We start from the raw sequence: 25,805 nt of genomic DNA on the forward strand, positions 1-25,805 counted from the left end.
GTTCATTCTTTTGTGGAAGGGATTATGGATTGGCTGTGCCTGCCCCTCATTTTTGTTGCTGCATTAAAGGAATCCAGGGGCTCGATTTGCTCTGTCTGATCCCCTCTCAGGGGTAGGGCCATGGGGTGAACTAAGAGGCAGAAATCCACCTCTGTGCTCCTCCAGGATGTTTTCCCTTACTGACCTCTGGAGGTTCCAGTTATCAGTCCTGTTCCTACGGTGCAGGTTCAGGTAGTCTGAACCAATGCCTAAGCAACCACTCACATGCTGTAATCAATAAAGTTGTGGCCAAATTAATGCACAAAATCTTAAACAAATATTCTGCGTCCTGTGTGATTTATTTTGGAGGGGGTTTGGGGGTCTTCACACGCAACCCACAGTCTTTCAATGCATGGGAAGGTTTGAAACCCCTTCAGAAAAACCTTCACCACTTGATTCTTCTGAGTGTGCAATGCTGCCCTCTTAACTAACTGAAAACATATTATTACAGCGCAGCCTCCACCTCAATGTTCCCATTTCCTCAACGGCCTTTACGTATAAGCAGTTAAACAATCACTGCATCTCTTGACCACACGTGCTCCTAGTCAATGGGAAATATCATTAATAAATGAACTCCAATTATTTCAGATGGTCTCTGGTCTCTCTTGGTCAAATCCTGCTCATTCTTAGTCATTTGAGCAAGTCCAATTGATTTTTTTCTTTAAGAGAGAGGGAGACAGTGATAGTCTGATCTTGTTATCAAAGCAGGCAGAATTAGGCACTGCTTAATTTGTTAATTACTAACACAATGCCCCAAACCCATTCATACATCTACATAAATCTGGTAATCATCTTGCAAATTACCATATTTCACTTAATATCCTCCCCCACCCCACCCAAAACAGCCCGGAGATCAAACCTGAGCACCAAAGAACAGATAAATATTTCATTAGTGAGCTTCACACAGCAATTTCCTCCCTCTACCCTAACAGGACTTTATTAGCAATTCAAGTTAGCTTTTCCATAGATTTTTTCCCCCTGCCTTTTCTCGAAGCCTGAACTTTAGCAACATTGCTGGAAGTGACAGATGATTTATTCTCACAGCCAGGGGCTGTAGGAATTGCTCATTAACTGTTATTGATACTATAGCACTTTTTGATACAACACATCCAGACTTTCCCTTAAGTTATTAAAAAAAAAAGTTCTTTCCCTCTTTTCTCTTACAGAAGCCCCTGCTAAGAGTCTATTTCAACTATCTATTTGATATACCAGCTAGGATAGTAATGTGTCCCATTTTTCTTTATTTACTCAAATGTCTATAAAGATCACCAGTTGTAACATTTTTATTCCACTTCAGGTTTCCTTATTTAGTGTCCAATGATAGTCACACTCAAGAGTAGACCCATTAGATTTAATGGATGTGACTAACTTAGGGTCACAAATTTCAATGGCTTATGCTGAGTAGAACTTACTTAGATACAATCCCACAAGCAGTAATAACCCCATTAACTCCTTTCCTTTAAGGAATTCTAGGTGCCAAAATCCCAAGGGAGCAGAAAAATGTGTATGCAACCACAGCTGTGCGGATGTCATTGGCCCAGAGATGGAAAGAAGATAAAGTCCCTAACAGAGAAGATTGGCAGATGACGTTGACGGACTATGACGAAATGGCTAAAGAAGAATCAGAAAATCAGGAAGACCAAAATTTAAATAAAGAATGGGGAAAATTTTATAACTTATCTTAAAGACCATTGTAAACAGTTAAAATCATTAGTAGGATTGGAATATCACTTGTAGTTTAATGGTGAATTCTGGACACAATGGAGATGTAAAAGATTTGGATCATCATAAAAGATGCAGGGGGGAATAATTAATAATAGGTCCCGCAAAGGGGAGGATGGAAGTCCAGGAGATTCTTTGGAATCTTGTCTTTATGATCTATGTTTGATATATGACTGTAAAAATTTAATCTGAAAAACCAATAAACAAATTTAAAAAACAATTCTCTCTCTCTCTCTCTCTCTCTCTCACACACACACACACACACACACACACACACACAGGATTAAGTCCCATTGGCTTCAGTGAGACTTATCTCTGAGTAGACATACTTAGGGAGGGGTGGAGCAACTTCTCAATAAGGAAAGATTTGGGACATTTTAGCTTACAAAAAAGGCGAGTAAGAAGTGACCTGATAGAAGGTTATAAAATTATGCATAGGGTAGAGAAAGTGGACAGAGAATTTTTTCTTCTTCTTCTTATAACACTAGAGCTCATGAAGATCCGGTGAAGCTGAATGTTGGAAGATTCAGGACAGGAGAAAGAAACAACAAATTACTTCTTCACACAGCACACAAGCTATGGATCTTGCTCCCACAGGAGGCAGGGATGAGCATCAAGTTGGATGGCTTTAAAAGAGGATTGGGCCAATTCATGGAGGATAAGGCTATCCTTGGCTGCTAGCCATGACGGCTGTGTTCATGCTTTTGAGTTCCAGTTGCAGGAAACCACAGGAAATGAAGGTGCTGCTTTTGGGTTTCCAGCAAGCATCTGGTTGTCCACTGAGAGAACAGGATGCAAGATGAGATGGGCCTTTCGTTTGATACAACAGGACTCTCCTTATGTTCATTCATCATGTGCGCTGCGTCAATAACTGCTTTTTCTCATCTGTCTGTGGTTGACTGTTTTTAGCATTATGTTTTGATGTTGTGTCTCCGCTGTCATAACCTGCCCTGCCACCTTCAAGAGAAGGGCAGATAATAAATTGTAATAATTTTTATAAGGATAGAACTCAAACCAATGGCTTCAAGTTACAGTGGTACCTTGGGTTAAGTACTTAATTGTTCCAGAGGTCCGTTCTTAACCTGAAACTGTTCTTAACCTGAAGCACCACTTTAGCTAATGGGGCCTCCTGCTGCCACTGCGTGATTTCTGTTCTCATCCTGAAGCAACGTTCTTAACCCGAGGTACTATTTCTGGGTTACCGGAGTCTGTAACCTGAAGCGTATGTAACCTGAGGTACCACTGTACAAGAAAAGAGATCCCAATGAAACATTTCTGACAGTAAGAGCTGTTTGGAACGTTCTCCTTCAGAAGGTGGTGGACTCCCTTACCTTGAAGGTTTTTAAGCAGAGGTTGGATGGCCATCGGTCACGGATGCTTCAGCTGAGATTCCTGCATTGCAGGGGGTTGAACTAGATCAGGGTTTCCCAAACTTGGTCTCCAAATGTTGTTTGACTACAGCTCCCATCATCCCTAGCAAGCAGGACCAATGGTCAGGGATCATGGGAACTGTAGTCCAAAAACAGCTGTTGACCCATGTTTGGGAAACCCTGGACTAGATAACCCTTGGGGTCCCTTCCAACTCTATGATTCTGTGATTCTCTAATGTCTTGGAGGAGCCCCTTGATATCAGTGGAATCATAACACATGTACCTCAGGTTACAGGTGCTTCAGGTTGCATTTTTTAGGGTTACGGACCTGCCGAAACCTGGAAGTACTCGAACGGGTTAATTCCGGGTTTTGGCAGTCACACATGTGCAGAAGCGCCGAATCACAACCTGATCGTGCGCAGACGCGCCGCTGCAGGTTGCGAATGCTGCGGGCTGCGAAAGTGCATCCCACACAGACAGTGGCGTAGCGTGGGGGGTGCAGGGGGGGCCGGCCGCACTGGGCGCAACATCGGGGGGGCGCGCTCGCACTCGCAGCTCTCTGCCCCTACCTGGCTCACTCACTCCAGTGCTGGCTATGCGAATCTGATCCGAGCCGCCCACTGTGGAGGGGAGGATGCCAGGCGTGCAGTGCGGTGCGGAGAGAGAGCAAGGGACTATCTGGGGGAGGGACAGTGCAGTGGGGGGGCGCAAATTACTTGCCTTGCCCTGGGTGCTGACAACCCACGCTACGCCACTGCACACGGATCACGTTCGCAACCCAAGCTTCCACTGTACCTGAAAATTCCAAGTCCCTTCCAGGAGCTGTCGACTACGTGACAGAGCCAGCGAAGCTTTGCATTTGGGCTCCTTATTTGGAAGAGTCCTTGCTTCAGTACTTATTTACCACAAGAACTTAAAGCATTTGTAAACTGCCAAAATAGATTTTACGAGGCAAGCTGTTTTGACCCTGGAGCCTCCCAGGCTGCAAGACTTTAATACATTCATTTCCCCCAAATGCGCTCTTTGTGGCAGGTTTAGAACAAGGTATATGCACATCTTCCCAGCGTAAAATACTGGAGCTGGCTCTCGACCAAAGAAAAAGGCTCCGATGGGGCTGCAGGACATTTGTGCAATTCCAAACAGACAATTTATGGCATCCAACATGCATAGGTCTTAATTTAAACCAAGGCTCGCATCTATAGCCTAGGGGTTAATGTCAAGCAACAGGCAGTTCTGGGGAACAGGTGAAATAATATTATTGTCACCACCTTTCTGGTGTTTTCTTCCTGCTTGTCTCTTTCTCTGACCCCCACCTGCACTATGCATTTAAAGCAGTATTATACTGTTTTAAACAGACATGGCTTCCCCCAAAGAATCCTGGGAACTGTCGTGTGTTAAGCATGCTGAGAGTTGCTAGGAGACAACAGGTCACCTGGGTCTCATCTCTGCCCATTCCTTTGCTGATGCCACAGAAACACTTCCTAGACTCCTCTTTGCTATACCTAAGAGAGGTCTTTGGCCACACTAAATCTGCTGCGGAGGCAAGTTCCGGACTCATACCAGTGGGTTCGAACTGCAAAGAAAAGGATTTAGACCAGGTTTCCTCAACATTGGCCCTCCAGATGTTTTTGGCCTACAACTCCCATGATCCCTAGCTAGCAGGGCCAGTGGTAAGGGATGCTGGGAATTGTAGTCTCAAAATATCTGGAGGGCCGAAGTTGAAGAAGCCTGATTTAGACTGAACATTGGGAAGAATTTCCTAGCGGTACCAGCCATATCACAGTGGAATGGTTTCCCCAGGATGGTGATAGATTTTCCTTCTTCATAACCATTTAAGCAGGAACAGGATAGCTTTCAAAGATGCTCTTGGAGCACATTTTCTGCATCAGCAAGGGGCCCCATGTCCACTATACTGGTGTCTCCCCGCCTCCCAAACACGCACTTACCCAGGGGTTATGTTCCATGGCCCTGTGCGCATAAGTGAAATCATGTAAAGTGGGGAACGCCCTCTTAAAAGCCTCTTAAAAGCCTCTAAATGCCTATTCCCCCCTGCTCTCCAGCTCTTGCTCCTGCTCTCTTTCTGCACAACTCTCTCTTCAACTAGAGTTGAAGCCCAACTACAAGCTGGAAGACATGTGGGGAAGCAGCAGCAGCTGCTGCTGCTGCTGTGCTACCCTGCATGTCAGCTGTTAGGTGGGGCAGCTGAGCAGCTGAAGCAAAGTACTGCTGCACCTCAGGTCTCTTTGGGGCTTCCTTTATCCTCACTGACATCCTCTTCAGGCCCCAGGGATGGTCTCCTTGCAAGCCGCAAGGACTCTCCAGCTCTCTCCTGCCATTTCCAGGTATGATTCTATTCTATTCTATTCTATTCTATTTTTATTTATTTATTTCCCAGTGCCGCATGTATGCATGGTTGTGCACAAGTAGAACACACACGGGGAGGGGATCCCTGCACATTTAAAGCAGTATTGTACCAAGAGGGAGGAAGAGTGGTTTCTTTCCATCCATCCATCCATCCCCCAATTTTTGACCACAGCCAAGCATATATATTTGTAGAAAATAAGCAGCCAATAATAAATGACATTCTTGATAAATCACCACTGCTTGAGTTGAACCCAGGAGGGAGACACGAAGGCTATATTTAAATATGCTGATGAAATCTAATCTTGTTTGGGGCTCTGCAAGATTAAATCATAGCCATGACACACACTCCAAAGAGCTGTACCTACGCTCCTTGCACTAGGGGAAGTGCAACAGCTGGAAGAACTGCAGGATCTCAAAACAGATATAAAATGAGTTCGGTGGCAAAAAAGTCCCTCTCCAATGGCTGGAAAGTAGACATCTTTCCCTGTGGGGTTCTCCATTAAGACGTTCTATCTCTGGAAACATAGATTTGTAGGGCTGGGATCTCTGAGTCATCTAAAACAACACAGTTTATCTCAATAGATACAACTATTTCCCCATTCCACTTAAATTTGTGGGGGATGAAAAACCTTCCAGTTTATTCTTATTGTGGGTGGTAGGCAATAACAGTATGCACAGGCCCCAGGATTTTATATCTGGTGTTGTTTTTTTAATGATCTAGTTTCATTGCACCAGTGAGCAGGTATTGGGAGGTGGAAGCTGTTTGCTCCAGTGAGGAGTAGGAATGTCTGGCTCATCAGGAGATGTTCCCAGAGATCCTGGTTCAGGAGCCTTGAGTTCTAGTCCCCATTCTCATAATCCAGCTCAATCTCACTTCTCTGCTAGAAATACAAGTGAGCCACACTTAGCTGCCTCCTCTCCCTTGGTAACTGGGTCCAAGCTCCTGCTCAGGACTGCAACCATGACAGACCCAGCCCCACTCTGTCGCCCTCTGTGCAGAGTAGTCCCACTGAAGTTAATGGACTTAAGTTAATCACATCCACTAATTTCAATGGGTTTCCTCTGCGTTGGACTAAGATTGGATACACCCCATTGAAACATCATATAATAAAGCCCTGAACAAATGCCCCCCTCTCCACTGGATCCAATTAATTCCCTCAAACCACTTGGTAAAATGGAAATGTTTTCAGTGTTGCAATATTGACATTGTAGGGACCTGTCTGGATTTGATAGGAAGAGCATTCTAAGGTACTGAGACAACTCTGCTAAAAGCTTTAGCTCACATAGAAATGAAACAAATATAAGATCCCTGTGGGACACTTAGGTGGAATCTACACACATATTAAAAAAACATGCTGTGAAAATGCTTTTCTAAAAAGTTTTGAAAAACACATTGAATTTGCTATAGCTCACTTTCGCCATCTAGTGTCACATTTGTATATTGCACTTTAAGGTAGAGGTACCCCTGCCCGTATGGGCCAGTCGTGTCCGACTCTAGGGTTGTGCACCCATCTCACTTGCCGGGGGCCAGCGCTGTCCGGAGAAACTTCTGGGTCACGTGGCCAGTGTGACGAAGCTGCTCTGGCGAGCCAGCACCAGCGCAGCACACGGAAACGCCGTTTACCTTCCCACCGGAGCGGTACCTATTTATCTACTTGCACTTTGAAGTGCTTTCGAACTGCTAGGTGAGCAGGAGCTGGGACTGAAAGACGGGAGCTCACCCCGCCACGGGGATTCGAACCGCCAACCATGCAATCGGCAAGTCCTAGGCACTGAAGTTTTACCCACAGCGCCACCCGCATCCCGATATTGCACTTTACAACGCACTTAAAAGTTTTATTTGCAGCTGTGTAGCTGAGTCCTTAGGCTGGGGACTGGTGATGGATGGAGGTGGCGGCATTTTGAACATTTGAGTCAGGCACTCTCAAAAGCTTGACCATTATTTGATCAAAGGTCAGGATATTTCGGTATCACTAACTGCCTGTTGTTGATTAGTGGCTGACAACAAGCTCTGCTTTGCACGTCCTTATGTACTGACGGCACTGCATAGGAGTAGGCGTTGCAACCCTTTAAGTGTGGGTTTCCCTGGCAATTACCCAGGATGAACAACAGAGTGTTTATCTGGGGAACAATTAAAACAAATCCACATTAAACTGAAGTCTGAGGTGAATGCAATTAGAACAAGCGAAAAACTCTCCCACTTAGATAATCTGTTCTTCCTTTTCCCTCTTTCAACCATCAACCAAGAGAATTCTCACCACTGTTCAGGAACTGCTGGCCCCCTTGGTGAGATGTGTGACTGCACCCACTGATTGAAGAAACGCTTTCAGCAATTGCTGGCCATTATTACCCCATGTGATGAATTGCATAACTACAGCTTCTGTAAGATGTAGATTGACTTCATCTGCCCAGGTTGGGCATTGGCTGCTGAACAGAAAGGAGGATAAGAGGATTTGCTGTCTCAGTGGTGCTCGAGTTACAAGGACAACCTGAGATCTAGTCCTGCTCTTTGGTACTGAATCCTCTGCTGATCCTGAATGCTCATGATATGGGCCCTGAGTCCTGACATGTTCTACTCTCCTGCTTTCTAGTTTGCCTTTTGATCCTGATTGAGCCATGACCCGGGAATCAGATTCTCCTTCAAGGGTGGGAGTGCATTCAGGACCGGTCCCAGAAGTACATCTGCAAGGTGAGTATCAGACCAAGTGTCTATACTAGTGAGAAGGGCAGTGGGCTTCAAAAATGTTCCTCACCCCTGGCCTATGATGATTGATTGAATAGGAGATGGGTCATAGCTCACTGGTTGAGCATCTCCTTTGCATGCAAAGGATCTCATGTCCAATCCCTGGCATCTCAAGATTGGGCTGGGAGAGAGCCCTGCCTGAAACCCTGGAGAGCCGCTACCAGCCAGTGTGGACAATACTGGATAGACCAATGGTCTCATTCAGTATAAGGTAACTTCCTGAGTTCCTTTGCCCTTAACTTAGAGGACTCAATTACAGAAGCCCCAGTCCAAGCAGTGTCTCCCCCATGCCTTTAGAGTAAAATACAGCTGTTGTGGGTGCACCCCCTTTAACTGAAGGTGGAGCTTTTCATTCAGAAAAAGCTGCTGCTCCTTTATTAAGCCCAGTCTAAGGTTGAAAGCTGGACCATAAAGAAGGCTGATCGCCAAAGAATTGAGGCTTTTGAATTATGGTGCTGGAGGAGACTCTTGAGAGTCCCATGGACTGCAAGAAGATCAAACCTCTCCATTCTGAAGGAAATCAGCCCTGAGTGCTCACTGGAAGGACAGATCCTGAAGCTAAGGCTCCAATACTTTGGCCACCTCATGAGAAGAGAAGACTCCCTGGAAAAGACCCTGATGTTGGGAAAGATGGAGGGCACAAGGAGAAGGGGGTGACAGAGGACGAGATGGCTGGATAGTGTTCTCGAAGCTACCAGCATGAGTTTGACCAAACTGCGGGAGGCAGTGGAAGACAGGAGTGCCTGGCGTGCTCTGGTCCATGGGGTCACGAAGAGTCGGACATGACTAAACGACTAAACAACAACAACAAAAGGTTGACTGTTGCTGAAGCATCATTTCAGTGTTGCTCTTTTATAGGATCTGGCCTGAGCCCTGTCCAATGTTTGCATCATAAGAGGCATAACAGGTTCAAACTCCCTGCTCCTGACTTTAACCAGTGGCCCAACTTGCTATCCCCTGCTTCTCTAGATACCCCTTCCCATTTGCTTTAACATCCCATGCTCCTAGGTTTCCTTCTCCCCTCCAAACAGAACCCCCCAAACGTGGCTCATTGCACTGCCTTCTGGGGTTGGAATTCCAGCTGTTTTTCTGAGCTCTTCTATTCTGTGCGGAGAAGGGAAACTTTTTCAACTTTGGCTCCAGAATAGATGCTTGCCATTTTCTGCGCTGTGCCAAATCTCATCTAGCAATGTTTGCTTTCCAACTGTGGAAATGCTGCAGGACACATCTGTGGTATTGATCAATGGAAGCAGAATGCTACAGTAATTTGCCAGAACAGTGCTGGCTATATTCTTTTCTCTTTCCCCCTCCTCCCTTCCAAATATAGGACTAGCATGACACTTTTTATTATAGGCAACATTGTTTGCTCTCCAAATTACCCAGAAGATTTGACTTGCCTTGCATTGGCAATCTGGTCCTGCCTGTGAAGTTGCCAGGAATTTTAAGATGTGGAGAGCTGGGTTGTGTGTGTGTGTGTGTGTGTGTGTGTGTGTGTAGTCACTAAAAGCAAATCCAGAGAGCTGTTACGTTTGTGGGGCACTGAGGTTGGGCTGTGTGCAGTTGTGGCAATACAGGGCAGAGAATCTCAGGCATGGGGGGTCGAATGACTATGCATTCTGTGAGGCGTTCCCAAAGTAAAGGAAGGATTGAACTCTGATTAATAAGAATACACACAGAGGCTTGAACCAGCAAGACTCTGGGAAGGGTGAGTATAATAGTCTCTGTCTCTCCACCCCTCGGCCCAGGTCGTTTTATTCACAAAAGAACTTTTTACAGAGTGTTCGTAAGAACCAATCAGATTTCTTCTGAGCATTTCAACAAACCCCACGTGGGGACAAAGTTAAACTACAAACACTAATTAAGCATGCATACTTTTGGGGTAAATAAATGAAAACTACAAAGGAGTGCATTCAGCAACCCTGGAGGTCATAAACAATCAATACACATGATAAGAAGGATGGCCAGGAGGACAGCAATCATTATCACCTTTATGTGAGACCTGTTTCCTGGCCCTAAGATTAACATCCTAAGATTAACATATCAGAAAAGCTACATCAAAGAAACTTGCCCACTATCTTTATGGCCCAGGATGCCTGCCTGGCGAAGCAACTGGAAGCAACTGGGCTGCATAGGTGACTTGTCAAGAAAGAGAAATGGGCAGTAGAGAAAATGGCCAGAGATGCAGAGGGTTGTGGGATTTGATAAGAAATTATTGTCAATGTATCAAACCCAGTCAACACAATGCATTCATTGTGGACACAATGGTTTGATGCATATTTTATAAATCCTCATCGTAATCCCACCTGACCCCACACTCTGGATATTTGCACTCCTACAATTCTGAGAACATGTGAGTGGCTTGTGAGAACAGGATTAATGCTACTGAGGGCAAATGAAGGTAGTTGAGAGTGCAGGCAGTGCTTCCTGAATTTTCACTGCGCTCCCTCTGAACTAGTTTTTACTCTCCGTGATGTCACCATGGAACCAAATCCGATTGGCTGTCTGAACGGCTTTTACCATCAGAAGAACTTTCAGGTGGTAAGAGTTGTTCAACAGCAGAATGCACTAGCTCAGAAGGTGGTGGACTTCATTGAAGGTTTTGAAGCAGAGTTTGGATGGCCATCTGTCAGGGATTCTTTAGCTGTGATTCCTGCATTGCAGGGGGTTGGACTGAATGGTGTTCCTTTCAACTGTACAATTAACCCCAATGTATGAGGCCTCTGTGGTGCTACAGCCCAAACAGCATCAGATTGACCATCTCACTGGGAACCAGACCACATAATAAACTCATCTCCCTGTTAATTTCAGCAAGTTCTTGACATGCCAGCTATGGCTGAATGCTGATGAGGTCACCAGGACTTTCAGGGGGGAGAAATCAGGGACTTCATCTCACAAAGCACTGAGATTGATGCTGCCCTTAGCATTTGTTCTCCTTTGTCTGATAAATGTATGGAGAGCTAAAGGCAACAGATCCCGGTTCATCCCTCAGCAAAGTGCAAGATGCTTAAGGTAGCTGCTCTGTGAAGGTCAAAACTCTTGAATCGACTACTTCAGTCGGAGTGTTAAAGAGAATTTAGTGTTATTGAAATCAACGGGACTTTTAAAAAAATGCTAAGAATTTAAAGAAGGGGGGAATCCAAAATACAGAGTTGGGCAGTACGCTTATTGTGTCCAACCAAACCGTCATCCCCCCAAAAAACTGTATTTGCTATTTTGTGACACTTTTGTTGGCTCTAATCAGTGGTGTCTGGCACCTGTTGGGATGGATAGGACAGAAGTTAGGAAGACCAACAGTACGCGGAGCCAGAGCCAATGATACACAGAGCCAACTAAGCCTCCCTCTTGAGTTCTACAAAGATGACACTGAGTCTAAGGAGAAGGAAGCCGACAGCCACTGCCATCCTCTGAATTGGTTGTAAGTAAGAAGGTAGGCAGGTGGATGGAGTGGTGGCTGAGGTTGGTGGACAGGGCCGTCTTTACCAGGGGTGCAAAGGACCCGGGCGCCGTTTTCTGGGGGGCTCCAGGCACCCGCCACTGAAGCTGCCTAAGCTCTTACCTATCTACCTGTTATGAAATAATAAATAATTTTGATCAAGCTAGGAAAACAAAATACATATATACCTAGATATTGCCGAAATGTATACCTACTGTCACTAAAGGACTTTGTGCGCTCATTTACCAAAGACGCACCACGCCATCGGCAGCGCTTGTCATTCACAATGGCGATGCTTGTCAGACTCAACAATGGCGCTGGTCATTCCCATTGATTTCAATGAGACTAAAACCATGACTTTGTCTTGTTCCGGCAGGTAGACAGATAACCTGTAAAGGAAGTTATTTGTTGACTTCTTACTTTATCACAGGAACGCAAGTTAGGAATCCATTAGCAAGGGAGCGCTTGTAAGGAGAATGTTCTGGAAATACCACCGGCTCTTCATTAGAATAAAATGTCAATATGTAGGAGATTCACTAATGTAAAAGAGCCAGAAACCTTTAGCGAGAAAGATTGGGTAGGGGATAACAAAGATCGGTTGCCTTGAAACCTCTGTCACCTTTAATTTAAGCATTCAGTAATTCTTCTTTGTGAAATGAATACTAATTGTGCACACCAAAGCATTCTTGATTAAAGTAACACATGGTCCATAACAATCGGTTAACTCAAACCATTCCATCTAGGATTAACTTGGGGGTCTTCTGAGGATCAAAGAGTTGCCTTAGATGGAGCTCTCACCTGTGGCCCTCCAGATGTTATTGGACTCCAATTCCCTTCCACCCGAGACAGCATGGCTATTGGTCAGAGATGATGAGAGTTGCAGTTCGACATCTGAAGGGCCACTGGTTCTGCATCTCTGCCTTAAACTGAGGGCTCAGCAAGACTCATGTCAATCAGGAGTCATGCCTTCAGCGTAGTGGGCTCAACTCTGTGGAACCCCCTTCCAGCAGAAACCAGGTAGGCAGTGTCCTACAAACTTTCAGACCTCAGATCAGTAGTTTGATTCCACAAGGTCTTTGCATCACAAAATTCCTGACATTTAAGACTGTGCTTTAACTTTTGCTCATCCTATGCTTTATTTTTTTCTTCCTTTGCAAGCTGTTTTGCAGGACAGCTGTCATGAATGCCAGGGGTCGTTCTGTTTCGATGCAATGCTTTTTGGACCTCTTGAGCTCTTGTAGTTAGCATCAATTTTTCCCAGCAAAAACAAGGACAGTTGTGTTTAAGAGGGCCTGCTTCCTCCTGCTAACCCAGCAAAATAAGAGCATAAATTGTTTAAACAAATGTGCATGTTCAAAGCTGGGAGGTTTGGAGAATATGATTCCATCTGTGTTTTGAAAATGAATAGGAAGGGGTCGCAGAGCTGCACAGGCTAGCCCACCATCACCCAAACATTCAACTGAGGAGTGAAGAGCCCTATCTATGTGCTGAAGCACATTCACAGAACTCCTCCATGAAGCCTGGAGGGGCAGTGATTCCACAGACCCCAGCAGAGTACCAGACTACTCCCAAGACTGAGGGGGCCCCAGGCATGTTGAGTGTGTGTTGAGATGCCATAGACGTCTCCTGACACTGAACAGGCAAGTGTGACCTTGTGCCAGGCCGCTTTGCTCCCTGTGGCGTCTCCTGACACCACGCACGTCTTCCTCTGGAGGAGACCAAGGGGGGGCCGGGCCCCTTTCAAACAAATATGGAGGGGGCCAAAAACACCTCAGTCCCTTAAAGTTGGCACACCTGGGCCCCAGCACTTGTGCAAATTCAGTGCAGAAAGATCGTTTTTAGAGGGAACTCATTCCAAGTTCAAGATCTCCAAAAAGGAACTAATTCCAGCTCACATCCATCCCTTTACAAAACGAGCTAGTTTGGTTCAGGTTCACAGTTCAATTCAAGTACTCCCAAATTATCTTGGCAATTTCCTCCCCCCCATTCAGAATATTACAACTGGCTATGCTGAACTGTAAAATGTACTTAAGACTAAGGAAGCATCAAAACACACACCAAGTGGAATGAGAATTGTTTAATTCATTTCCCCCAACCATCATGATCTCTAAGCTTAAAAGCCCAGAGACTATAAAGCTTAAAAAAAATGTAACCTTAACTATAAATTGTTCTGAGTACCACTCCAAGAGGAACTTAATTCATGCCCAGATCAGCCAGCAATCACAGGAACTACTTTCATATGTAGTTTGGAGATTTTTGAACTAATTGAGTGAACTTTGTAAAAGCAAACTGGTTTATTCCAAGCACTGGTTCATCATAGCCTGTGAAAAAGCTGATACATGCACACAGCACATGTTCAGAGCACATGACTCGTATAACGAGGATATACATGTTCCTGATATTTCCTCTTCTTTGTAGCAGCTGTGCTGGAATGCTGCAAACATGAAATTCAGAAGTAATGGTATCTTTGACACCCTCAACACATATGTGGTGAGGACCTTCATAATGCCCCCTTATTCTCAGCTGACATTTCAGAGGTTCACTGAGTTTATTCCGCCGTGACAGTGTGGAGCAGATGCCAAGAAATTGATGTGATCCATAACTCAACAGGCACACACTTCCACCAGCTAATCATAATCACATTATTTTTAGATTAGTTTGACATATTGCCTAAACAAATAGTAGTTAAACAAAATTAAGAGGCCGAAGAACTAGAGATCTAATATTTGCATAGGGCTTGGTTCCCAACCCCCCACCCCACTAAAATAAAACCCCAATTGAAATGCTGGCAGGCTAAGCAATAATCCAAAGGCAGCTGATTTTTTAAGGAACATGCCAAAAATAAAATCCAAAGTTTGAGACTGCCATTCCACTATATCAGGAACAATGAAACTAAGGCCTTCCTGAAGTTGTTGGGCATCTGCTGTCACCATCCCTGAGCATTGACCATGCTTGCTGAAGTTGATGGGAGATGAAGTCCAATGACATCTGGAATGACATGTGCCAGTCATGGGACTCCTTATCAGAGGAGGATCAGAAGGCCCCAGTCTTACACCAAGCTCTAGGTCAGGCTGCATGTGGTGGGAAGGAGCCAGGATCCTACAAGAAGACCAAGGTGGGGCTACCTGCACCTTAGGAGAGTTTAGCCTTTGACATTAAGACTGAATGAGACCCAAGATCAAGGTAAGCACATCACCTTAAACTCTAGATGGAAATATGGTCCATCCACAAAAGTCCCTGGCTATAAACAAAGACTCCTTGGGAGTAAAGGTCTCCTCAAGAGTAAGACTGTCCCTTCACACAGACTCTTGGAGAGAAGGGAGATGATAGAAGGATCGTCAAGTATCTGTAGCTGCTCGACACACTAATGCATTTTTTTAGAAAAAGAAAGCTATAGTATTTAAATATTTTAAGTACACCCTACAGATGATGGTGCATTGACGCTTTGTAAATCAATATTATTACAATTATTATAGAATAACAAATGACTTCTTATGGACAAAACTAGGCCTGTTAGCCAAGTTCCAGATAGCAATATGTCTTTGTGGGTAGCTGAAAGGGAGAGATTTTGATTTTTTATATATATGGATAATACATCCTCATTATTCAACTAATGCACATTGCTTCATCTACCGAGAAACAACATCCTTGGAGAGTTTGACTGAAGCACATGGTTCAGATGGGGGAAATCGTCAAGGTTAAGATAACTCTATTTTGCTGATGTCTCTGTTTTCTTTGTTTCTGCTCCCCGATGGCCCAAACTTGTCAACCCTCAAAAAAATCCCCCGCCCAACAGCCACTGCCGGTGACAGGATTCTTTCCCTACAAATTGGCTTTGGAACTGGAGGGATGAAAGAGCAATGGAGATCAGTTAATCAGTTCCTCCAGCATCTGCAACATATAGTCATGCTCCAAATCACAATAAAATGTGCACGCATGAGATGCAGGGAAGGGATGCTATGCACGCAAGGAGGCAGTGGCAAGTCTAATGGTCTGCTAGGGGGAATGTGGAGAGCAAGTGTAAAATGGTAAGGGGGTGTCCAGACCAGGGATTGATACTTCCATCAATTTCGGCTGTTCTCGGTTTCTCATTTTTTCCAATCTAAATCCAGTTCTGCATTTCTACATTAGTTTGCAACATGTTTGTTGCTTGCTTGCTTGCTTGTTTTTAAAAAACAAATTCCTCGTGAAAATTCATTAGCATTTTAGTGCAAATTTCCCCTAATTAGCACATTGGAGTGGAGCCAATCGCAGCAGATCAAGAGAGTCCTGCACACACACCTGTATGCATGGAGGGTAGCGGTAGGCAAATCTTTTAAGTTTCAGTTTCTCTCATTTTTCAAATCTTAAACTCAATTCTCTACATTTTGTCATCAATTAGCAATTTTGCAGGAGGGATTTGAGCTTGGGTTGGAACTTTGCATATGCAGGATTAAAGTGAATGGATCATTGCCCTAGTGGAGCACATTGACTTTAAGGGGGGAAATGGACTTATTGGAAAGTTTGGGGAATTATTGAATGGCTAATGGGAAAAAATGTATGAACACCTCACAAGTGATGCAGAATGAATGCAAGATCAATGCTCATTGTTGTATAATCACGCTGTAAACAAGTTTGAATTGAATGTTCAATGAAGACCAGATGTAATCTAACCTCCATGTAAGCTTTGGGCTAGCAAGTCAGGATGGCTATGCAATAAGCAGATCATGGGAGGAGCCATGAGTGGTTGGGCTCTGTAGAAATCATATTTTCCAGTTTTCAAGTCCCATTTGCAGGCCACAACATGGGAGCCAATTTTGGCAATTGGTAGGATGGCTCACAACTCCAATCAACCACTGGCCACCATTTTCTTTCTGTAGGATGCTCCCATTCAAAAAAGAGGGGAGATGGGGTTTGCCTTGCTTCTTCCCCCAGCTTCTCACACACCTCAGCTAAAAAACCTGGCTGAACATTCAAACAAATTGAAGTTCAGCCCCAGTTTAATAACCGGAAGAAGGCAACTACTGATTTTGAGATTTGCTTTCTTTTTCAAAGCAAGATTTCTCCTCTCAGCCTTCACCATCATAAGTCCGCTCACTATACTGCAGTGGTAAATAAATGTTTGGAAATTAGGTATATCTTCAGACACAATTCTTCTAATTATAATAGCATCTGAAGCACTCATAAAACACACACATGCGCTCGGCAGTCGCAAAGGATAGCTGCCATCTCCATGGAAACTCGTCACGCCACCAAGAGCATTGCAATTGCTCAGAGACAGCCTCTCTCACAACAAGCCATATTTTGAAAGCAAAGCAGCTCATCTGGCTTAAAGAAAAATCAAAAACTACACATGCCTGTTTGTGATAGCCCAACCACAGTGATGTGTGCTCTGGTAACCTTCAGACTGGGTAACACCAACAGAGCACCCTTGAAAATGGCTTGGGAGTATCAGCTAGTTCAGAATAAGGATGATAGGCTTTTGGCTTGCTTACCTAGATGGGCTCATGTTACATCAGTCCTGAAGCAGGTGTGGGGAAGCTTTGGCCCTCCAGATGTTGCTGAACCACAACTCCCATCATCTCTGGTCACCAGCCATGCATACTAGGTCTGAACAGAGTTGCAGATCAGGAACATCTGGTGGGTCAAAGGTTCCCCATCCTTCTACAATGGCTCCCAATTCACTACGGAGCCTAATTCAAAGTGTTGGCACTTTCCTTCTAGGTAGAAACCAGGGTTGAGGCACCAGAGGCCCAGAGGCTCAACACAATCCCTTGGGACTCTCCCAGGCCACATCTTCTTTTCCATAGTCACACCCATCAGTAGGCATCCTCTTCAAGTGTTTTTGCCTGGTGGGAATGTCTACAAAATGTGATCTGTTCTCATTACCCTATTTGTGACACATTTGAGGATGGGTAGGACTTTTCCCCAGTGGCAATGAAGACACTCATCCCTCCTGCAGTTTCCAGCAGCTGGTATTCCTCCAACTGCTGCCTCCAACTGTAGAGGCAAAACATAACTACTATGGCTAGTAGACATCAATAGCCTTATCCTCCATGAATTTGTTCAGTCCTCTTTTATAGCCATCGAAGTCTCTTGTGAGAGCCAATCCCATAGTTTGTCTAGGAGCTGCCTGAAGGCGCACTTTCTTTTATCTGTCCCGAATATTCCAGCATTCGTATATTTGCAACAAGTACATTAGAGCTAACTCCAAGTGGACTGTTTCTCTCACTCACTCACTCTCTCACTCTCACTCTCTCTCCTTCATGCACACACACACACAAACACACACACACACACACACACACACAAACACATGTCCAAGGATCCTGATGATCCTTTCAGAGTTGTCCTAAAGTGATTTTATTATCGCCTTCTGATTTTACTTGCAAGCTGCCTTCAGAAGATTTGTATTCTTCAAGGTGGGACATACCATATTTTTCACTCCATAAGATGCCCTTTTTTCCTCCTAAAAAGTAAGGGGAAATATCTGTGCATCTTATGGAGTGAATGCGTGGTCCCTGGAGCCAAATTGCCCAGGGGCGAAAAGCAGATTGTGCTTCTTTTTTTAGAAAGAGGGAAGGGGGTGTTGAAACAAAGCCGCTGATCAGCAAGCGATCGGGAGCGAGATAAGGGACCCTAGCAATAAAGGAGGCTGCCTGGGAGGGGGAGGTAAAAGCACATGGATCCTCAGGATTTTTGCATTGGGTCACCCCAAATTCACCATCAGATCACATAGCATGTACATGGCTACAGCCTGCACCAAAAAATTCACACATCCACTGTTTCATGGGGCCACAATGGCACAAAAATGTGGTTACAAAGCACAGATCCACATGGATTCTCAGGATTTTTGCATTGGGCTACCCCAAACTCTCTGTCAAATCACATTTCATGTCTGTGGCCACAGCACAAACCACAAAAATCATACATCCTATATACTATTAGCAGACTCATATTCTGAGTGTGGATGAAGCCAAAATGGCAGAAGTATCCCCCAGCCACACACACACACACACACACACACACACACAAAAACACAATTTTCAGTTTTAGAAGTACCACACAAAAAAAATTAAGAAAAAATGAGGGGCGTACCAGCGAGATCTGAGCATGCTCAGGGATAATAGAACACTGACATCTGAAAAGTGGGAGAAAGGAAAACAAGGAGGGGAAATGGAATGGAGTGCCTAGAAAGGGGCATGGCTGGCTGGCTAGAACACCGCATTTCACACTGCAGTATCTTGTTGCAGGTACTGTTCTTATATATAACCCGAAAAATGAAGATGGATAGATTAGATATAAACCGCAGCTCCTTCTCCCCTCTATCATGCAGGCCCTTTAGGGAGAAATGCTTAAAATAGTGCGCGCACTGTTTTCACAAATTTCTTCCTGAACAGCCCCTGGGTACTGTGTGTGTTGACTGAAACAGTGACTCCCCAGAAAATTTGAGATGACTGTGAAACTTATGAACTGGATCTGATGTGGTGGTTCCATTTCAGTGCTTTTAATGAATCCTGGGAAGGTTCTTCTCCCTTCCTTGCCCCCCTCCCCCTTCTTAAAATGTATTGCTGAATTACATGACCACAGAATAACGGAGCACACGAGGAGGGAGGAAGGCGGGACAGGATAGGTCCACAAAGACCATTTGTGCTCTAACACGAAATGAAAGGTTTGCTTTTCTTCTTTTGTTGTTCTACCTGAGAGAGTGGGGATATATATATATATATATATATACACAGTGGTACCTCAGGTTACAGACGCTTCAGGTTACAGACTACGTTAACCCAGAAATACTACCTCAGGTTAAGAAATTTACCTCAGGATGAGAACAGAAACATGGCAGCAGGAGGCCCCATTAGCTAAAGTGGTACCTCAGGTTAAGAACAGTTTCAGGTTAAGAACGAACCTCCAGAATGAATGAAGTTCTTAACCAGAGGTACCACTGTGTGTGTATGTGTGTGTGTGTTTGTGTAGCCCAGGCTATTCCCAGCTCAATCCAGAAGAAAACAAAAACAGTCTTGCTTAGGGTGGCCTCCTTTACAGAGGAGAGTCCTCTTTTCGAAGGACTGGCCTGTCCAAGTCTGGCGTAAAGAGAAAGGGTTGCATCCAGTGTTAGTACAACTTAGAACAGAACCATCGAAACTGATGAATGCAACTCATTTAGACCCATTAATTTCTATAGGTCCACCCTGAGCAGGATTTAATTGGATGCGAACCGAGGAAGTGAAGCCACTCCCTGCAGAAAAAATTCCACACCAAATTTAAACAGTGCCAAAAGCAAGGCCTGCTCTCGGGAGACAACTGGCGGTGCATGGCTTGGAGTGCCCTCCTGATTGTTCCTTGCAACGGAGCTTGTAAAAATCTGTTGGTTAGAAGAAATCCGCACTAAAATACTGATAAATTTTCACAAGGACTTTTTCAAAGGAAAAATTAGAAACTGGTGTGGAACTGTGGAGAACCTAAGATTGGGGTGGGGGAGAATGAGAAACTGAGAGAAACTGAAATGGACAGATCTACCCCTCCCTCCCTTCTTTGAAGCAGCCATTCCACCATGTTTGTTGTTGTTTAGTCATTTAGTTGTGTCCGACTCTTCGTGACCCCATGGACCAGAGCACGCCAGGCACTTCTGTCTTCCACTGCCTCCCGCAGTTTGGTCAAACTCATGCTGGTAGCTTCGAGAACACTATCCAACCATCTCGTCCTCTGTCGTCCCCTTCTCGTTATGCCCTCCATCTTTCCCAACATCAGGGTCTTTTCCAGGGAATCTTCTCTTCTCATGAGGTGGTTAAAGTATTGGAGCCTCAGCTTCAGGATCTGTCCTTCCAGTGAGCATTCAGGGCTGATTTCCTTCAGAATGGATAGGTTTGATCTTCTTGCAGTCCATGGGACTCTCAAGAGTCTCCTCCAGCACCATAATTCAAAAGCATCAATTCTTTGGCGATCAGCCTTCTTTATGGTCCAGCTCTCACTTCCATACATCACTACTGGGAAAAACATAGCTTTAACTATACGGACCTTTGTTGGCAAGGTGATGTCTCTGCTTTTTAAGATGCTGTCTAGGTTTGTCATTGCTTTTCTACCAAGGAGCAGGCGTCTTTTAATTTCGTGACTGCTGTCACCATCTGCAGTGATCATGGAGCCCAAGAAAGTAAAATCTCTCACTGCCTCCACCATGTTACCTCAGAAGAAAAGAAGAGAAGGGAAACAGCCATTCCACTGGCTCAGCTGAGACATTAGCAACTTTTGGCTCATCATCCTCTTGAACTCTTTCCATTCCATTCCAACTGGAATGCCTGCATTTGGTGGGGGTTTTTTCCCCCTCCCTCCCTCCAGATCTTTCCCCCCCTTTTGTGTCATACATTTTAGATTCCAAGCCTGAGAGCAAGGACTCTCTTGTTCCTGCTCTCCTCAAGTCTCTCTCAGAGCCCCTTTTCAGCCTGATGAGCAGGACCAAAAGTGCTTCAAAGAGATAACCAAATCTGTTGGCGGGTCCCTGGAGTTACAGTCAGTCTCTCTACAGGACCTGAATGGCATCTCTGTGTAACTTTAGCTTTCAGCCAACATGCCTCACCTCTTCGTTGAGGAGAGGTGGGATTATATTTCTCACATCTTCTGAAAGGTGATTTCATGCTTCAGGAAGTAATGTAAGTTTGGGCCTTGACAATATAAATGCAGATGGTTCGCGTGATGATTGACACCAGAGGTCACGCGAGAAGAGTTCCATCCCGTCTCCGAGTCGATCAGGCAACCACACAAATTAGCGGCTGTTCGGGAATTAGGAAGTCAAAGTTTTGACAGGCCTGCCTCCTGTCTTGTTTCACTTCGGAGGATGGGCGCGGGATTGCGCAGAAGTCTAACGTGAGGTTAGATCTCCTTCTTCCCAATTATCTCTCCTAATAGAGAACATGAAAGCAAGTTGACACTCCCAAGTCTGCCGGCTCACTGTGAGAGCAGCGAGAGGCCATCACAGCAGCTGGCGGGAGAGGGAGAGATAATAATTGACTAACGCAAAGGAGTCAGAAGAAGCTGCAGTCTCGTGACAGGCAGAGTGGTTAATTTCTTAAGCCAAGTATCTACAGTGGTACCTCAGGTTACAGATGCTTCAGGTTACATATGCTTCAGGTTACAGACTCCGCTAACCCAGAAATAGTACCTCGGGTTAAGAACGTTGCTTCAGGATGAGAACAGAAATTGTGCACCGGTGGCACTGCGGCTGCGGGAGGCCCCATTAGCTATAGTGGTACTTCAGGTTAAGAACAGTTTCAGGTTAAGAACGGACCTCGGGAACGAATTAAGTTCTTAGCCCGAGGTACCACTGTATGTCCCAATAAAAATTCCCCATCATGAACTAAGAGTGACTTTTTAAATCTGAGCATGACCTAGGGCACTAAAAGATTATGAATAACTCTTTTGATAGCAACACAGATCCTGTGCTCCATACAGAAAAGACACCAGCAAAAGATACTTCCATATAATGCAAGCCGTTGTAATTCTTCCCGCGCCAGACAGATCACTGGCAGGTGAGAAAAGACTGTTTTGAGATACCCTGAAGAAGGCAAGTGCACCATCAAAATTAAACTCCTCCATTTCATAGCACTGGGTTGAAATCAACAAGGTGGAATTCAACAGAGATATACCTCTCCTACTCTCCCCCACCTCTCCACCCCAAATTTATGTTCAATCAGAGCTTCATGCCCCAGTTAAATGTGGGGTTGGGATGTGACCACCACCAGGTTGTCCCTGATCTGACCTGGGGTGACCCAGGGCTTCCTTAGCCCCATTCAGCTGAATCCCAGGGTGACCCAAATTGGCTCAGTGCAGCTCATTACCCAGGATTCAGCCAAATTCAGTGAACAACCCTTTTGCAAATCCTTCACTGACCAATGGGTTGGACCTCCAAGGCACTTTCCAGTCCTGTCATGTGATGGAAAGTAGATAGTTCTCAACTTGACTGCAGCAATTCTGGAAAGAAGCCATGGAGGGAGGGGGAAAAGACAGGACAAATGCCGTATGAGAAGTGTTCCCATATGAAACAATGGAAATTGTGGGTTCCAAAGGATTTCCTGGGAACGCATTGTGTTCATTAAGCAGGACCTGCGTGAATATTAGTCAAATATGCATATTTGGAGAAATTTGCATTACAGTGCTGGAGAATTGTTTGGATTATTTTCAAAATGAGAATTGCTGCAGGGATGTAAGATTAGAGAGATGAGAAACTGAGAGAAACCAAAACAGATTCATCCAACCCTACCTGTGTACGAGGAATTGTACTGTCTGAGCTGTAATTTGGTTATGGGTCTAGTAGATAAATGGTGGTGTTAGCAAACATTTTTATATAAGCCACCAGGGGATTGTTTGGCAGAAGTTCAACAAAGCACTCACTGATCTTTTGAAAAAAGGAAGGAGGTGGGAAAGAGTTATCCAGTCCTTAGGGGATCCTCGCACAATCTGATGTTTGGACGAAGTCTGTCTTTGTTTTGCATGAGGGTTTCTGCACTGTTCAACAAAGAAAATATGCCAGAGCTTTGAAATCAACAGGCAGAGGGATACATCAGCTCCACATCGAGATGCAAGACTTTTGGCAGCAAATGACTCCATTCAGTACCATGTTTTTGACAGACACAAAAACAAGCAGTCTTCTCAGCCCAAAGGATGTGATCCTATGCCAGGTGCACACACCCAAAATGCACAGAACCAAGCACTGCCTGCTTCATTTCAGTATTGAGAAAGAGTGATCACACCTGCAACATACATGATGACACCCCACTCAAAGAATCCTTGGGACTATAGTTTGTTAAGGGTGCTGCAAATTGTAGTTCTGTAAGGTGTAAACTACAGTTCTGCAGATTCTTTGGGAGAATCCCTGTGCGTTAAATGTATACAGTGGATGTGGGCATTCTGAGCATATGATGGCATTTGTCTGCATGGCAGCTTACCCATTGCTTAAGCAAGAGGCAGTCACTGTTCAGAATGGTGGTGCAGAGGACTATCTGTATAAAACAGCCCTGCTGGAGTGGGTGGGCAAATGCCTGCATCTGAGGGGCTGCACAACCTAGGAACTGGATCTTTGTGAATTTTGACCTAAGCTTGTAGAGGTAACGCAAACTTGTAGAAGGCAAACCTCGCACCAGACGTGCAACAGTATGTCAAGGAGCATTACGCCTGCTTTCCCTGACCTTTTGCCTTCTTGGCTAGAAAACAGGGTTTTCCCCCTGACCTTTTGTCCTTTCACAATCTGTTTGCTAGACATATCGCTTGGCTGGAGCATGACGGGAACACAGACGTAATCAAGTATCGGGAGGAACATTCAAGGGAAGCACCTGCTGACACGTGTATTTACTAACGCCGGAAATGTGCCTAGATGGAAATACGTTAAGTTCAGGGTGGTTTCACTACTGTTTCCGATTGTTGACATCTGCTAATAAAAGGAGCCTCTGCAGAGCTAGCCGGCAGCTTGCTTGGAGCATGCTTGCCAGCTTGCTCCTGCACAGCTCACCTGCATTACCAACTCCTGTCTCATGTCATCACTTCATAAACTGACTTGATACGCTACTCCTGCACTAATGGGAGGCTCTGAACATAGCTATCCATTTTGCACTTCCAAGTAAAGCATCTGCTTTGCATGCAGGAGGTCCCCGGTTCAATCCCCAGCATCTCCAGGCAGCGCTGGGGAAAGACTCCTTGCCTGAAACCCTGAAGAACTGCTACCAGGCAGTGTAGACCCCACTGAGCTAGGCACAGCAAAGGTGGGAGATTCCAGATCTCCAGAATGTAGTGCTGCAGTTTTCGGCCAACAGGACATGCCAAAATGCATTTAATATATTTTAAGAGTAATGCATTTTTGGAAGGAGGGTGGGATACATTTTTTTGAGGATTAAAATAGAAACAATAATTTTCTTCAAAATACACATTAATGCAGAAATGGGTCAGAATGGACACTTCCAAAAGTGGCACAAACCGGAAAGAGTCTGATCTGTCCATCTCCAAGACAAGCCTGCACTTCCAATAAGTGCTTATAGGACAGGGACATCCAATGTAAGAAAGTAAGAAGAGCCTGCAGGATCCTGTTCTCATGGTGGCCAAACAGATGCCTCTGGGGAGTGTGTGAGCAGGACCTGAGTAGAACATTACTGTCCCCACTTGTGATCCTTAAACAACAGACATTCAGAATCACGCTATCTCCAAAAGTGGAGGAGATAGGTAATGCCAGGGATTGAACTGAAGAGGAGGATGAGTGATGGAGTTCTCCCCCCACCCCCTTCTCCTGTAGCTTCCAGAGAGGAGGAAGGCAGTCTTGAATTACAGCAGGGCTTTGAGGAAGATAGCAGCTCAGAGACAGGCAAACAGCAGAGTTGTGCTGTGTTAGGAGGAGAAGGGGAGGCAGAGTAATATCCTAATTTAAACCATCATTGTATAGTTAAGGTACAGTTGTAGCGCCCCTGCCCATGCCTGGTGCATACCTTCCAACATTTCTCCTATGAAAATAGGGACGTCCTGTTCTATTATTATTATTATTATTATTATTATTATGCCTTGTCCATCTGACTGGGTTGCCTCAGCCACTCTGGGCGGCTTCCAACATATATTAAAACATTAAACATTTTTTTAAAAAAAAAAACTTCCCTGTACAGGGCTGCTTTCAGGTGTCTTCTAAAGGTTGTATAGTTACTTATTTCCTTGGCTCGGGGGTCACATACATTTCTCCGATGAAAATATGGACGTCCTAAGGAAGAGTAGGACATTCCAGGATCAAATCAGAAACTGGGACAGCTTCTGTAAATCCAGGGCTGTACCTGGAAAATAGGGACACTTGGAGGGTCTGGTGGTGCTCTGGACAACACCAGGAGGTGTTAGCTGTCCTTTTAAAAATAATAATAGTAGTAATAATTCTACAATCCCCTCATGTAGCATCGCTCTGAAGCATTATGGGAAATTAACAAAGCAGCTCTCAGAAATCCAATATAGCTGCTTGCCAGTTAAGCCTCCCAAAGCCCACCCAAAGAGGGCAACTGCTCTGTTCAGGCCACCTAAAACCCAGAACTGGCTCTCAAGTGATGAAGCAAAGCTCTGTAGCTATGAATATGCTTTAATGCAGGGCTGCGGTGTCAGTCCTCTTGACAGCCTCCGGTAGAAGAGGTTTGGGAAGGGTCAA

The 25,805-nt window shown here is 44.9% G+C and overlaps 1 long non-coding RNA gene across 1 annotated transcript in view; it reads right to left on the reverse strand.

Annotated features, from left to right (window-relative positions):
* The window catches only part of LOC310664597, a 346,493-nt gene that overhangs the window by 314,700 nt on the left and 5,988 nt on the right, over positions 1-25,805 (reverse strand). The gene's annotated exons all lie outside the window — the stretch shown is intronic.

This window comes from Podarcis tiliguerta (assembly GCF_965153285.1).
Source record: "Podarcis tiliguerta genome assembly, chromosome: 14".
NCBI lineage: Eukaryota > Metazoa > Chordata > Lepidosauria > Squamata > Lacertidae > Podarcis > Podarcis tiliguerta.